Here is a 17,213-nt window from a genome sequence, read left to right on the forward strand (position 1 = left end):
TAGTCATAGTATCCGTTACAAGTATGTACAGTCACTTTTGTATGCACACTCATAGATAAGCAATCTCTGTGTCTCTTTCCATCCCTTCATGACCTCCCATGCCACCACCTCCTCCCTTGCCTGCTTACACTTGTCGTCTCCACCATTGCCATCCCTCTTCTATTGGCTTAAACCTTGACCTTGTACTTTCTCTCTATTAAATATTCTCTAAATCATATGAGGCTAGTAGCTCCTACGTATAGCTTGCACATCCCTCAAAGCCAGTGCCTCATAAAAGGAAACAACACTTGCCATTTATCCTGCTTCAGAGTTTCCAAAGGGTTGTCCAGTACAAAGTTTACAAAAGACCTACACAATATGAGATATCAAAACAGAAAGCACCACAAAGAGTAAAATACCCACTAAAACATCCACCTTTCATTTATTTTTTTCTAAATGCAATAATCGTTTATCTCTTGTTTGCTCAACAAGGTTGGTCAATGAAGGTTCCATCAAGTGGATTGTGATCACCATTGTGTTTTCAATCTATGAAATGCCAGTGGGTCCTTAGCAAGGGGTTGTAATGAGGATGTTTTCGTTTTTGACAGTGTGTGTTTTTAGTAGTTGTGTCTGATCTTGTCCTGGTTGGTTTGGTTCATGGCTAGACATAGAGAAATCTTATCAATTGCTAGCTAGGCAGTTAACATTCATATTCTAGCTCAATGCAAGATCCAAAACTAGATTAAATTAAGACAATGGTAGCTACCCTATTTGATTACTTGTGTATGTACATTAAGAATTGTACAATTTCTAAAAGTGCTTTGTTCAAGTCAAGCTTGGGACTGAAGCTTGTTTTCTACTTTCACACTTCATGGTTTACCCAAGGCAAAAGTGGTGATTGTGCATGCAAACTTGGGTCTGTGACCTTGGTCAATGGAACAGTTTGCTTCTTTGATTCATCCCGAATTTGTACCAAAATTGGAATTCCAATCTATATGAACATTGTACATCCGTTGGCATGGCTATCCTAGCAGTAGTTTGTGTTGGTTTTGATTGTCTTCTACCACATAGAACTTGTATGGATAGACATAGCTATTGATTTGAACACACAAGGTTACCCACCCTAATCCGATGGTCAATGTAGCTCTGCATCTCTTGTGAGATCTTGTGAAGCTCTGCATCTTGTCCAATCTGCTTATACAAGCTGAAAGAAATGATATTTCCTTGGGCTTGTGTGTTGAGTAGAGTGGTAGCTTTGACTTGGTTGTGACCAATCTTGATTTTGATCATTGGGTCTACTCTATCTTCTTCGAACTTGTTTATGGAAATTGTGTTGATCCATAGTGGTCTCCCATGTTGTTGTTGTTGTCATAGAAGCCTTTATTTAGCCATACGTTCCTGGCTTTCGTTTGTGCTTCTTCCATAACCCATTGCTTTTCTTTTGTTTGTTGTTTCTCGCTATGAATTTGTTGTAGCATTTTTGGGGTTAATGGTAGGTGATACTTCTTTAACCTGCATCCACTAATCCAGTTAAGTGTATCCTCTCCATCTGATGTCGCAAGTTGGACGGTACCACTTGGTGACAAATTTTTTATCAGAAGGGGTCCCATCCCTCGCTTTTTGAGTTTCTTAGTATGTTGTTTCAGGTTATACACCAAAATGTAATCCCTAATTTTAATTTCTTTTGACCGCACATGCTTGTCGAAGAACTCCTTTTAAAGCCTTTTTGAGCAGATAGATGCTACAGCTTGAAGGTGTAGCTCATCTAGCTTTTCCAATTCATCGATCCTTGATGATGACGAGTCCACTCTAGTTTCTTAGCTACTCACAGAATTGGGATTAAGAATTCAATGGGGAGAATGACATTAAGACTAAACACCATATTGTAGGATGTCGTTCCAATGGATTTCTTATAGACCACTCTATATGCCCATATGGCCGAATGTAACTTCTGGTCCCAATTTGTACATGATTCCATCAAAATTTTTGTCAATAATGTGCATAGTGTTAGTGTTCTATAAGTAGTTTCTACCTCACCATTGGCTTGCGGATGGTATGGGGCAAACTTCTTATGAATAATCATGAATTCGTCAAGAAGATTTTCAATAACTTAAATTAAGAAGTGTTGCCTCTATCACGGACAATTTCTATTGGTAATCCATATCTTACAAAGACATTTTCATATAAAAAATTTGCAGTGGTTCTGGCATCTGCCTTTTGTGTGGTGTCATAAAATCTAATATCTAACCAACCCAAATGATTTTCTCATATTAAATTGATCACTTAATGTGGGAGAATAAACGGGAACAAGGGTTAAGATATAGATGTGCTTATAGATCTATTTCAACACGGGGCCAATGGTAAAGGGGCCCAAATGAGAGAAAAGGTCTATCAAACAGCAAGGTTAAGCAATGGAGCAAAAGACCTTAGCGTTGTCTTCATTAAAGCCTCCAAAGGTAAGTGTTAAAATCCTTAAGACATAGTCTTTAATTTTTACTCTTTAGTCAACTAAGGCCCAAGCAAGCAAGGGATCAGCTTGCTTAAGCTAGGGCTGTGCTTAAGCAAGGGGCCTGCTTGCTTACCAAGATTCAATATCTTGCTACAAAGAGGGGGGTGAGCCCTACAAAGGAGGGATTTGTGTAGTAAGTATGCACCTCACCAAGGACCCATACTCTTATGAAAGGAAAGGGGCCACATGTCAAGTGTAGAGGCACATTGCTCAAGCAGGCAAGGGGGCAACTTGCTTAAGCAAGGGGGTTGCTAGCTTAACCTCACAAGAGGAAAGAAGGACACTTGTCAAGAGACTATACATCTTGCCCCAAAGGGAGCCAAGCTCTCACAAGAGGAAATAAGGAAACTTGTCAAGAGACTATACATCTTGCCCCAAAGGGAGCCAAGCTCTCATTGGCTAGAGGGCTACATGGCCCAATGAGCTTCAAGGGAAGCCTAGGAAAGGGGGTCGACCTAGCTCTCTCTCTCTCTCTCTCTCTCTCTCTCTCTCTCTCTCTCTCTCTCTCTCTCTCTCTCTCTCTCTCTCTCTCTCGCATCCCACGAGCTCTCTCACTGTCATTCTTCCCTTCACACACTCTTGTGAAGCAAGAGCTCCATCTCCTTCTCCAAGCTTGAGAAGTTGAGTGCCTACTATCACAAGCTCTTGGCTATGGATGCAAATCCACATAAGAGAATGCTTATGCTTGCTTATTAATCTCTTTAATCTCCATTATCATTATGCTAAGCTATACTAAAAGAGCTATGAGTGAATATGTGCAAGGGGTTATTGCTACTTCTACTTCTCTCTTCTTCCTCACTCCCTGCCAGCTCTCCTCACCTTTCATGGTGTTTGAGGTCTTGGGATGGAAACTGGGCATTTTCCAAGTTCATGCTAATCACATGTTTATTGTTGTTATGCTAATGCTTGGTGAGTGAAGCTTGCCATCTTCACCTCATCAAGAGGGTCTCAAGGAACACAATCAGTTGTATTGTAAACAAGTATTCCGTCATGGAAGAATCCATAATACAAATGCCTATTGGAGGGGGGACTGGCTCCAACTAATCCGGTCCTCTATTGGTGTCAATTTCGAAACTCTCACTTTTTTTTACAATTAATGAAGTAATGTGTTAGTGTTGCTCGCTCCATCCAAGCACTTTCTTTCTCACTATACATCTACACACAAAAGAATGCTCAAGGAAATGCTCAATATGTTATTTACTTTCCGCTCCAACTCAAGTTAAAAGGATAATTCCATTACATTGGTATCATAGCATTTGGTTTCTCTTCTCTTGCTTAAGAAGAGAGGTCCTTAAGTAGCCTAGATGTTGTTAATTACATTAGGGTAAGTGGAGCTGGGATCTTTTATCGGTTTTGTTGAGGCCACTATGTGGGATATGGTGCACACCTCGGGAGCTTTGGACTTAATGATGGAGTCTTTTTAGACTTGCCTACGGCTTTACCATTATTGAGCCATAAGAAGTCCGAAAGGAGCTAGCCCTCAGCAACTCTGCTATGTTAGACCTACTCCTCTACTCTCTATAATTAACCACTTCGAGCCGTGGGTGTAGATACTTAAGAGCCGATTTCAAAGGCTAAGAGGGGTGGCAACCAAGGTTTTGAATTGCCAAAGCATACACTCATAAAATATTGTTAACATGGTTGTCAATAATAAAGAGAGTAACATGAGTATAGATGATTTTGATTTTGCTCATGAAGATGCTAATGATGACACTCCTATGTTGGTAAATTACTTGGTTACTAGGCTCCAACAAGCTATGGGTAATCCCGCTCTTCAAGGCGAAGTACAACAACAACTCCATGCTTATGGGATTCTCCCACCTTTCCAACAAGAGAGAGGTCCTAAGAGGTCTCATGGTGAGACCTCCAAAAAAGGACTCTCTACAAAGAAAGGAGTGGAGAACCCCTATCAAGAGCTTAAACAACTCCTTGAAGGCAAGCCATCATCCAAGAAGAAAGACCATGCTTCACATGAAGGGTCACCTTCAAAGGAGAGAGAAGGGAGCAAGTCTCAAGATGAATCCATGGAGGATGTAGCTCCAAGGAGAAGAAGAGCTCAAAGATCTCCAACTCCCCCACAGCGGAAGAGGTCACCACATAGTTCTCACCGCCGCGAATAAAAAAGAACTCAAGGAATAAGAAGGAGAGAAAGGGGTCACCCTCTTCTCCATCTTCATCACACTCTTCCTCTTCTGACAAAAGCAGCGGATATTCTTCTCAAGAAAAGCAAAGGAGAGGACACCGAAGGTCATATGCTGCTTGGAAGAGGTCTAGCAAGCTAAATAAATTCAAGGAGGGAGGAAAGGACATCTCTTTACTCACTTATGATGGTATTTTTGGTGCCATGGATAAGGTGATAGCCTTCATCCAACAATTTGATGCCGCTTTTGGAGATGAAGACTTCACAGAGTCCTCAAAGCTACGTCACATAGCTATGTATTTTCAAAAGTCCGCGAAGCAATGGTGGGCTAACCTACGGGCTAATGGAGAGGCACCAAAGACATGGTAGGCTTTAAGAATCTCCATCATGAAGAAATTCTTGGCAAGCGATGCTAAGGATAAGGTTCTCACCGAATGGAGAAGCCTAAAGCTCACTCCTTATGAGTCTATCCACAAGTATATAGACAAGTTTTGGGATTTACATCTCAAAGCCACTGTCTACAAAAAGATAAACTTTGAGGAACAAAAACAACAATTTTGTGTGGGGCTTCCTGAGGATATGAATGAATATGTTAACTTCCAAAGGCCTAAGTCAATTTCAACGAGGATCAATTTCCAATCAGGGGCTAAGAGAAATCCGAAGCCCATGGAAACGAAGAACAAGCAGGAGTACAAAGAGAAGAAGAAAGGAGTTTTCAAAGGCAAAGACAAGCTCTCTCTTGAAGAGCTAGCGAGCTATTGCTAAGAAAACAAGTGCTTTAAGTGTGGAGAACAAGGACACACATATCGCACTTGTCCCCAAAGAAATGCACGCAATGAGGTACCTCGAACTTCTAAAGTTGAAGCCCCACAAGAGGATACTCATAGCTAAGAATTTTTCTTTCCATATGATAGAAAAGACATGTACATAGGTGTTAATGAGTCGAGTAATACCTTACCATATGCAAGCTTTTGATAAGTCAATGAAGAGCTCAGTTTCTGCATACATGATTTTTGTCAAAGAGTCTCTAAAAGATCCTAATGTTTCATCAAATGTAGATGGTGTTAACCACCGGTGCCACCAAGTGACCACCTTTTATGTAGCCACGGGCCGGGGGCTTGTCGGACCCGCTAGTATGTATTATGCTATTGGCCAGGTTTGTCGGTCAAGTAGGAATGGATAAAAGTGATCACCGATGAGAACCGCACTCTAAAACTGGAACCTATAATGTTTGGGTAGGATTGGCTAAGTGTGGGCGTCCAAATGTGAACGGGCAAGCCCATATAAAAGTCAATATAACCTAAAATACCTCATTCTCTCATTTGTGCAATGCAAGAAGAGTGCTCTTGCTCCATCTCCTTCTCTATCTCCCTTGTGTACTAGTGTGTGTGTGTGCTTGAGAGAGAGAGAGAGAGAGAGAGAGAGAGAGAGAGAGAGAGAGAGAGAGAGAGAGAGAGAGAGAGAGAGAGAGAGTGTGATCGAGCATTGCGACGGCACGACGATGACGAGGCGGTTGAGCACGGCGTAGCGGCGTCTCCCTCTTCTTCGTGGAAAGGAATCCTCCACGACAGCAAGCGTAGAGCGGTGAGTGACACACCGTCGTCATCTTTGAGCTTACTAGTTTAGTCTAGTTGCATGCTTGGAACCATCCGTTGCTCGCACACAGTGTATCGACAAGTCCCTTGCATTGACACGTGCGACAGACGCGCACATTTTTGGCGTTGTTGCCGAGGAAATGCCATACACTAAGCTTGAATGGCACTCTGTGCTGCGTTGTGGTGCAACTTCAATTGTAGGAAAGGTAGAGAAGGAAGATGTGTGTGTTGAGAAGGAGTTTGTTTTGCTGTAGTGTGTTTTTTTGTTAATAAGGTGTTGAAAGGTACTGTGTTTTCTCTGTGATAAGGTGTTAGCATTAAGGTAGTGTTCTGTATAAAGTACAATAAGTAGTTATGTTAGCTAATGAGTTACTCTAGTAGTGTGTTAGTGTGTAACAATAGCTGTATTAGTGGTAAGTACGTAGGTTAGGTGTGTGTGTGCTCGCGCGCACAACGCGACCGTGGCGACCTTATCCAAAAAAAAATAATTAAAGGTAGTATTGAGATTGGGAATATCCCCAGACCCAAGCCCAGAACCAAGCCCAAGCTCACGCTCAGGCTCAGGCCTCAGTCCCCCTTTAAAGTTACGTATTTTAGCCTCACACGCAGATAAAAATCGACCTTTTTGAGGACCAATGGAGCTTCGGGTAACCGAGCGCTGTGCTGTAAAGCACACCACAATCCCCTGAGTGATACGCTTGATGTGAGCTATCACACGCTTTAATCCAAAAACCAATCATTAAAAAACATAAAAAACGAGTGGAAACGAGGTGCAAAACGCCTAAAAAAGTAAGTGGTTAAGCTTTGAGGTTATTCGCTGACGCTTGTAGGGTGCCAAAGGCACATGCATCTGCGCTCTGGTCGTGTGCTAGAGGCTGAGCAACTTGAGAGCATTTCGACTTACGCGAGTTCTCACTATCCACCTACCTTAGGTTCCGGGTCCTCGGAGGGGACCCAAGGTAGTACAAACCAAGACCCAAACATAGCGGCTAGTGACTCTTCCTTTGAATATGACGTCATGGATGGTTACCCAATGCCTAATCCTGATAGCTAAAGCCAAGACATGCATGCCATGGGTCCACGGTCCGGACCGAGCGTGCTTAGCCGCTTGAAGGAAACCTTTAGTAGAGCCACTCGCTCTGAACATGGAGCTAACGATGTAAATGAGGGGGGTGGGGAAGTAAATTCACCATTCATAACCAACCTAGACCCCGTGCACGTGAATGCTCCATTAACTGCACACCCTGACTCTTCAGAGCTACTCCCCTCCGAGGTCATATTACCTGATGGTAGAAGCCTTGCCGAAGTGCAAGAGGTTGAGCGATATATCATTGCGGCTAGGGAAAAGTAAATCGAGAGCTTACGCAAGGCGGAGCAACGAAGAGAGTTAAAAGAGAAAGCCCCTATGTCAATATCCTTGCTAGGAGAGCAATCAAGTGCTCCTGACTTAGCGATCACTAAGGGTCAACCCCTAGAGAGCAACATTGCATCTAGCTCAAAGGACACTCCTAGCACCTCAAGCCTAGATGGAGCGTTCTTAAATGAGAACTGGGAGCACGAAATACAGACGAAAACTCTAACCGACCTATACACAGGTCAAACCTATCACGTGAGTTGGTTAGATGTCCTGCAATCCACAACGGGAGCTACTAGTGTGGAGGATCAATAGCAAAGAGTTTGTGACGTCATCCATAGGGTCATTGAGCTAGAGAGACAGAACAAGGGGATCAACATGCCTTCAACGGGTCTCATGAGATTCTTGGATACAGGGAAGGCTAAACAACTGACCTTATCACAAATGGAGACTCCCTCGGTAAGTCCGATGGATCCTCCATATGTTGTTTCTCTAGGGGTCTCAGTGCAATCTGAGCCCACAAGTGATAGCTTTACCTTTCCAAGTCTAGCTCATCTTTCCCTTGATGACACCATGGCTACCATGCTTACCCCAATGATGGGCATGCCAAGAAACATGCCATGGACCTCAATTGTTAGTAAAGCACCGCTACATGGTAGCTCAATGCCTGCAACAGTATCTACAAGTGTGTACCAATCGTATACACCCATGGGCCCTCATACTCATGTAGTCCCTACCCCTCCCATTGTTTCAACAACCTATGCTCCACAACCACAACACCCAAGTTCTTATTTCCATGGGACTATAACGGCTAGCATTAGCATGTCACATCCGACGTCTGCTATGCCTTGGGCCACACATATGAACTTTGGGCCACCACATGGCACAACACCGTACCCAACGTGGAATCCAAGGGCTTCCTATGCGCCAAGCCCAATGTCAATACCTACTCCACGTGTAGTCTCTAAAGCACCTTCACCCACAGTGCCTGCTCACTTAGGTGACTTGGCAACATTTGCTCAGGCTATTGGTCGATCTATTGCTGAGAATATGTGTAACATGCCTGATAGAGATCCTAGAAGTAAGGCAGTACAAATAGCCAAGCTCACACAAAAATTTAGTGGAGACAGGGATGTGAGAAAGCATATTGAAGTGTTTGAACAAATATGTGATTCTCTAGGAGAACACAATGACCTGCATAAGAGTAATGCTTTAAGCCTAACCTTAAGTGGGAAGGCAGGGGATTGGTATAGAACCCTAAGGATGGAAGAAAAAACAATTTACCCTACTCTTAGGAAATTTTTCTTGAAAGACTACATACAAGAGGGAGTACTTTGGGGTGTAGCCTCTCAGCTCCAAAAAGCCCAACGAGAGGAAGGAGAGTCGGTGAGAGACTTTATTAGTCGCTTAAAGCATTTGAATTCTCGTTGTAATCCAAATGAGTGCTTCAATAATGACCAATTGCTCGATAGATTCATTAGGGGATTACGACATGAGGATATCTACAATGGCCTAGTCATTAGAGGTATCACCACTTGGGAAGCAGTCACCACCAATGAGATCCAATTGGAGGATAATTTAATGATTCAAGGAGAAAGAGTGTCTGTTGAGCCTAAATCTATTAGGTCGCAAGCATCAGGGCATCAACCAATGACCCTAAAGACTATTGCTAAGGAGCCAAAGATATCTGAGATGACTTTAGCAGATCTCACCAAGGCCATTCAAGAGAGTCTTAGAGACAATTGTGCTCCGCAAAACAATCATATGTATCCAAGAAGGGGGCAACAATGGTGCTCAGTATGCTATGGTCCGCATAATACCAGTGAATGCCCTACTTTTAGAGTGAAATTAAATGGGAATTGCAATGCCTATGGGAGGTAATGGTCATCATGCTAAGGATTGCATAGTATTCAAGCGCGCGATGGCCAATAGACCATGGACAAAGACACCTCAAGTGCCTGCATTGATGCCGGCTCCACCTCTTGAACAAACATCACAACACATGGTCCCTAGGACCCAAAATGTTGTTAAACAACACCCTTACCACCTCCAGTGCTAGGACCGCAACCACCACATGTGAGAATCACTTCTATGAATCAAGTGGGTTGTGAGTCATCCATTGCTTGTTTGGAAGGCTGTGAGGAAGATATAGACCCTACTATTGCCTATGGGATGGATGCGCTTGAAGAAAGTCCAGAATACTACATGGAGGACTATTGGGGACAAGTCAAACCTGTTTATCAAGTAGTTGCTCTTGCTGCAAGAGGCCAAAATATCAGTTACACTGCTAAGAGACCACCTTTTCAATGCTATGAGTGTGGAGGTCCACATCGTGTGGCCGAGTGTCCTATTAGGCTATAAAAGAATGCCACACTAATGCAAATCAATCAAGCAACCACGTCTACAATGCCAATACTCATGTGTAATCGATGTGGCATAGATCATTTGATTGCCCAATGTCCAAATAATCCAAATGCACCGAAGATTACGCCATTAAACTTGATTGAGGTTACCAAGGAGCCATCACAAAGTACACATGTGGTACCAGTAAACGTACTCACACGATCGATGCTCCAAAAACAAAATTATATTCTTGAAGAAAGAGATACGACATCAATTGCCCTATCTCAAAAGAAGAAGAAAACTCGAAGGAAGAGATCGCAAAAAGCAGCGCAGTCAAACCCCAGTTCAAAGACCAGCATAGGGACTGGTGACGACCCCGTATATATGAACGATGCTGAAGAGGATTCTGATTCAGGTGAAACCATGGACACCAAAATGACCACTAGGAAAGAAACCAACAAGGAAGATCGTCATGAGCCACAATGGCCAAGATCTAAGAAGAAGATAGGAACTTACCCAAACCCTACAGAGGAGATCGAGGGAGTCAAGCAATTAAGGAGTTTGGTAGAACTTAATCAAAGGAATCTAGAGCCAGCACCTAGGCAGATCTAGATTATAGACACAGTGTTCCCTACACAACAACAACCTCACCAAATCCAAGACCCTTAGCCATACCTAGTGTCATCCAAGAAGAAAGTAACTTAAAGTCATGGGAAAGTGGACATACTCACTTCTTGATGGAAAGAACGTTTACAGAGGGACTACCTAACCCTATCGAAGAAATGGAGATCCCATCTTCCCCACGTCAAGGGACTGAAGCCCAAAAGGTGCCGTTAAATATTGCTAAATTGATGGACTTCATGGCTTCAGAATTTAGAACCACCATCATGTCCAAACTACATGGAGACCCTGAGCTATTCTTAGCTCTTCGAGCTTTCCTCAATGGAGAACTGAAGATCGGGCTACCACAATTTGCACAGATGGATGGACTTAGGGAGATGCCAATAGAGGAGGAACACTTAGATCCACAACCCAACCTAGATGAGAACCTTGTTGTAGAAATACCTGTTAACAAGTTGGGACAATACTTTGAGGGAGATGAATCCAATGCAACCATACCAATCACTACCAAGGGATTAACTGTGAAGGGAATCCTTGATGGTGGCGTTGGGGTTAGCATTGTGACTAAAAATTGATGGGAAACTATGGAAAGACCTCACCTTGCGACCACAACCATAGTAGTAAAAATGGTCAATGGGTCTATTGTTAAACCTATTGGGATGCTAGAAGATCTCAAGATCAAGATCTTTGAACATAAAATAAGAATTACCTTCATTGTTATGGATTTCTCCAAGCACACTATGGCATCTCAGATGATCTTAGGACGTCCTTTCATGAGGGAAGCAAAAATGGTGCATGACTGGTCTAAAAACCATGTCTACTTGCAGTTCCAAAATTCTGTCATTCGAGTGGATCTTGTAACTGGTCGAGCACATCCTCTAGGAAATAGGTTTATAATTGATCATAGATCTGACACCACAGTTCACTCGGCCCCATTGCAGTATCGTTACACGTGTAAAGAGGACACTGATGCTGAGGAAGATTCTCCTTATATGGATGTACTACCGGGGATGATTGAGTCGGACAATGTGGATTGGGTCCACCTAGCAGGCAACCATAGACACTTGGGGAAACAGGGGGACAACCTGGGTAACACCTGAGGGGGATGAAATGCCACCACGCGTACCGTTAAATATGCTAGAAGCAATGCATATAGCTTCTGATGACCTACAAGATGAAGGTTTGACTGGCATTGGAACCAGTAGTGTCTCACAAGGCTATAGCCCACACGATTTAAGGTCAGAATCATCAATTGAAACTGACTCTGAGGACAAAGAATCTGAGTTAAATCTTAGTGCAAATGTGGGGACAAACCATTCAGGACCCAGTGGTACCCTATATGACAATCTATCCAAGGGAGCAGAAGACACAAGTAGTGATTCATCTAGTGACTCTTCAGTAGAGATTGGTCGTAATCGAAAATTAGACAAGAAGAGTAAGAAATATAAGAGGCGACGATATCAAGCAAATGTGCGTGCTAGAATAAATGAGAAGAAATCTACCGTGGGACATGCGATGCTCATTGGCATTTGGTAGATAACTGGGGTGAATACCTTCAAAGCATTATGTGGTGTAGTCCACAACCCATTGACATCACACAACTAGAGGCTACATGGAAGCCAAAGTTGACCCGCAAAGTTGAGCCGTACTATAAGGAAACAACAAAATCGAGAGTTAGCTCAACAACAAAAGGAATCGGAAGTGAAATCACAGTCCATAGAATAATAGGACCCCATAGACTTACACCCTGCACGTGAACATTTTAAATCCCACAGAGGAACGTAAGGTTGTGTATACAAAGGCTCAAAGAAAACCTATTGGTGGAAGCAATGGAGCCTATGACGGTCCAACGATAGTTAAGGAGATAGAGCTAGCACAACCAGGAGAAGAGTTCAAACCTGTTTTCATTGCCCAAGATCTGACAGAGACTGAAGAGTGTGTACTCAAAGAACTTCTCAAGGAATTCAGGGATATATTTGCCTGAACATATCATGATATGAAAGGTGTTCCACCTTCCGTGGTGCAACACACAATCCCCATGAATAGAATGGCTAAACCTGTTCAACAACGATCCTACCCAATGAATCCTAAATATGCAAAGATCATTCAAGAAGAGATTGAAAAGCTTGTGAAATGCGGGTTCATATACCCTATTGAGCACTCAGAATGGGTGTCTCCAATAGTGATTGTGCCAAAAAAGAATGGGAAACTCAGAGTGTGCGTGGATCTCAAGAAGGTCAATGCCGCCACTACGAGGGACCATTACCCCTTGCCATATTCAAAACATGTGCTTGAAAGAGTTGCAGGGAAGGAAGCTTATAGCTTTTTAGATGGGTACTCTGGCTACAATCAAATCACAATTGCGCTAGATGACCAATCTAAAACAGCCTTTATAACCGAATTTGAAATGTTCGCATTTCGTGTTATGGCTTTTGGCTTAACCAATGCCCCTGCTACCTTTTAAAGATTAATAAACACGGTTTTTAGAGAATATTTGAGGGAGTTTTGTGAAGCTTTCTGAGATGACCTTTGTGTTTATTCCTCTTGAGAAGAACATCTATCATGCTTACAAAAAGTGTTAGGGAAATGCAGATTGTATCGCATCTCCTTAAAACCTTTCAAATGCCAATTTTGGGTTAAGCATGGAGTCATTTTAGGGCATATAGTGTCCAAAAATGGGATTTCCATAGATGAGAGAAAAATTAAAGCCATTGTTGGATTGCCACCACCTACAAACTATAAAGGAATTCAAAGGTTCATGGGCCATGTTGGTTATTACCGACGGTTTATTTTAAACTTTGCCAAGATAGCCCGTCCTTTGTACAAGCTTCTTATTGAGTTCCACTGGACCGCGGAGTGTGACCATGCTTATGAATAGTTGAAAAAGACCTTGACTAGCGCTCCTATTCTATGAGTGCTCGATTGGAATGTAATTTTCCATGTGCATATTGATGCATCAAACTTTGTTATTGGGTGCATTCTATCTCAACCAAGAGAACATAAAGTGGACTACCCCATTAGCTTTGCAAGTCGTCAATTGAATGATGCCGAGAGAAACTACACCACTACAGAGCGAGAAGGTTTAGGTACGATTTATGCAATGAAGAAATTTTGCTACTACCTTCTGGCCAACAAGTTTGTTTTCTATGTTGATCATCAAGCCTTGTTGTATCTAGTAAATAAACCTTGTTCCACGGGAAGAATTACACGATGGTTGTAAATTCTCCTTGAGTTTGATTTTACCATTGTGGTGAGACTTGGTAAAAGACATGTCATGGCGGATCATTTGTCTCGCATACCCAATGGTGAAGCCCCTACTGGAGTCGATGATGAATTGCCTGATACTTCTCTATTCTTGCTCAAGACCATACCTGAATGGAGTGAGAAGATTGTGAACTTTCTACTTAATGGTTTTTCACCCAAAGAACTTCGTAAGGACATACCTCAAAAACTGTTAAAAGAATGTGAACCTTATTCTCTTATTGCAGGTTCTCTCTACAAGCTAGGGAAGGATGATATTCTTAGACGTTGTGCTTGTGAGGATGAGTATTTATACATACTGTAGTAAGCCCACATTGGTATAGCCGGAGGACATTTCTCAGGGGGATTAACAGCTAGAAAAGTGTTGCAATTAGGCTAATTGTGGCCTACCTTATTCAAGGATGCATCACTTTTTGCAAAAGGATGTGATGAATGCCAACATTACAAGGTCACACGATGAAAGGATAAGATGCCCTTACTCCTGTTAAAGTGACTCAACCATTTGAAAAATGGGGTTTGGACTTTGTAGGCCCAATTAGTCCGGCAGCTCGTAGCACTCAATTTTGATATATTATCATTGCCACTGACTATGTAACAAAGTGGATGGAAGCCATAGCGACACGTAAGACTGATGCGAGATCAAATGCCAAGTTTCTCTTCAAGAACATTATTACAAGATTTGGTTGTCCCTCTGAGACTGTGATTGACAATGGTACTTATTTTATAAATGAAGTGATAAAATAACTTCATGTAGCTCAGGAACAAGGAAGTCAAATGAAGCTTCTTGCTCTTCATGTAGTTCCTATACAGAAATAGAAGCTTCGACACAACCTCCACCTACCATTGTACATATCCATACAAACAAGGAAGAGTTTGCACCGCCCGTTGTGAGTTCACCACCTACAACAAGGTTGCAAATAAAATCATGGGATAGTACCTTACCACCCTTGCAACTAGATGAAACGCATAGGGTGGTCGAAAACTATTGGTTAAAGCCTTCACCCATAACAACTTGGAACGATTGGTTTCAAAAGGTGACGACATCATTCCAAAAGGTATGATCTACCCAAGGGAGGGAGGAGTATTTGCTTACATCCAGCATTCACTTGCTTTCTTCTCAATTTTCCTCCCTGACCTCTCAATCTTCCAATCTTAGGGAATGTATATATAAATCCTTATACTTACAGGAACAATATAAAAAAGTAAAAGAGCAAGAGCTCCCAAACAAAAATCTGGAAACCTACGAGTTCTATACATAGCACAAAATCATAAAAACACATTATGCACAAGGGCACCACCTTTTGACATGACCCTTGTAATATTTGCACTCTAACCTTCATCTATCTGTGTGTACAGATATGGCTAGTACGCTAGAGTCATCCACTCCTGCCTTGGGTGAGAGGTACCCTCGTTACTTTTTACAAGCGTTTCACATGGTCTTTCCGGTGCTTGCCTGTGAGAATGGGATTTGGTAGGCACGCTAGCATGTGAGAGAAATTTTGGTGAGTTAGAATGACTGATACGTCTCTTGACCACGATCGACCCATACTTAGCAGAGAGCGTTTCTCCCATTGCACAAGCCTACCCTTTTGACCAAGATGACTATAGACGTCTAGTGACCTTCTTAGTAAACATTGGTGCCTCTAATGATGAAGACAATTTACATGATTACACGGATGGCACATATGGTCTCACGGATTATGACTTTGTTTTTTTCGACGATGAGGATAGGGGTTTAGCCTTAGGGTTCCCCCCCAATCTCTACAATATCCTATTCCCTTAACTCTCTAAGGGGAGTGCAAATAATTAGGTTAGGGTTCCTTATGTTTTTTAATTGTGTTCAATAAGGATTGGTACCTCTTCCCACTGATGTGCCTCTGGAAGGTGGTTGTTTGGTGGTGACTATTGTGCAGTTTGTGACTATGTAAGGATGCCTTCGAAGGATAACAACAATAGATGTTTACATGTTACAACGGATGTTCTCCATTATATCAGGTGTACTACTTCCTTTTATCTATGCTTTCCACACTTACATGTTTGCATCTTGTCATTTGAGTTCTAACAATGCATAAAATTTATGAAGTTGTGACGTTGCCAATTTAGATGCTATAATTTTTTCAAACTTTTAGTACCTTGTTCTTCTCTTTGAGTTTGGTCTATTAGTTTGCTTTAAGTAGGTATTAGGACCTTAGGCTAAACTATGCAACTTAATTGCTGACTTTAATTCCTAAATAGTCTATTAATTGTAGTAACTTTAGTAATGTTTTAGGCTATGAGGATATAGTTCTCTCTAGCTTATTCCACCTGAGTGTGACTTGTGTTGTGGAATTCCATGTGTTAAGCTGGTATTTGAGACCTCGAGTCTCCCGACTAGTTTATGCTTCTCTCAAGTTGGTAATTGAGACCTCGAGTCTCCCAGCTACTACTGGTATTTGAGACCTCATGTCCCACAGCTACTTGTAGCAACTATGACAACAACAAAAAAAAGAAAAAAAAAAGAGAGAGAGAAAAAAGAAAAGAGAAAGAAAATAGCACAAACTTCCTTGTATTTTATGTTGATCACACTTAGTGGTATAAGTGACAAGATCCCTAATCTTTACACCCCGACAAGCATTCCTAGGATTAACTACTCTTTGATCGACATTTTTTAATTAACGTTGGTCAATCTAGGATTTACTTTAGCCCTAGCTCTTGTGTACTTCTCTTAGAGTCAACCTAATAGACCTTAACTCAATTGCATTTCATTCAGGTACTATTCTTGTTCTAGCTGGCAATGTGACAATTCATGAACTTTTTTGCATTTCTTAGAATATCATGTATGCATCTCACTTATTGCACGCCTGCACATGCTGCCTTTGAGCTTTCACAATGTTGTTTTCTTCTACTATAGGTACTCCTATCATGGATCTCGATGCTGCACTATTATATTCCAAGGGTGGAATCTACTTCAAGAAGGGGGGCATGTTAACCACCGGCGCCACCAAGTGACCACCTTTTATGTAGCCACGGGTCAGGCTTATCGGACCCGCTAGTATGTATTATGCTATTGGCCGGGTTTGTCGGTCAGGTAGGAATGGAAATTGTGATCTCCGATGAGAGGCACACTCTAAAACTGGAACCTATAATGTTTGGGTAGGATTGGCTAAGTGTGGGCGCCCAAATGTTTAACAGGCAAGCCCATATAAAAGTCAATCTAAACCTAAAATACCTCATTCTCTCATTTATGCAATGCAAGAAGAGTGCTCTTGCTCCATCTCCTTCTCCATCTCCCTTGTGTACTAGTGTGTATGTGTTTGTGATTGAGAGAGAGAGAGAGAGAGAGAGAGAGAGAGAGAGAGAGAGCATTGCGGCGGTACAACGATGGCGAGGCTGTTGAGCGCGGGCGAAGCGGCGCCTCCCTCTTCTTGGCGG

Source organism: Adiantum capillus-veneris, chromosome 6 (genome assembly GCF_014529385.1).
Source record: "Adiantum capillus-veneris isolate H3 chromosome 6, ASM1452938v2, whole genome shotgun sequence".
Classification (NCBI taxonomy): Eukaryota; Viridiplantae; Streptophyta; class Polypodiopsida; order Polypodiales; family Pteridaceae; genus Adiantum; species Adiantum capillus-veneris.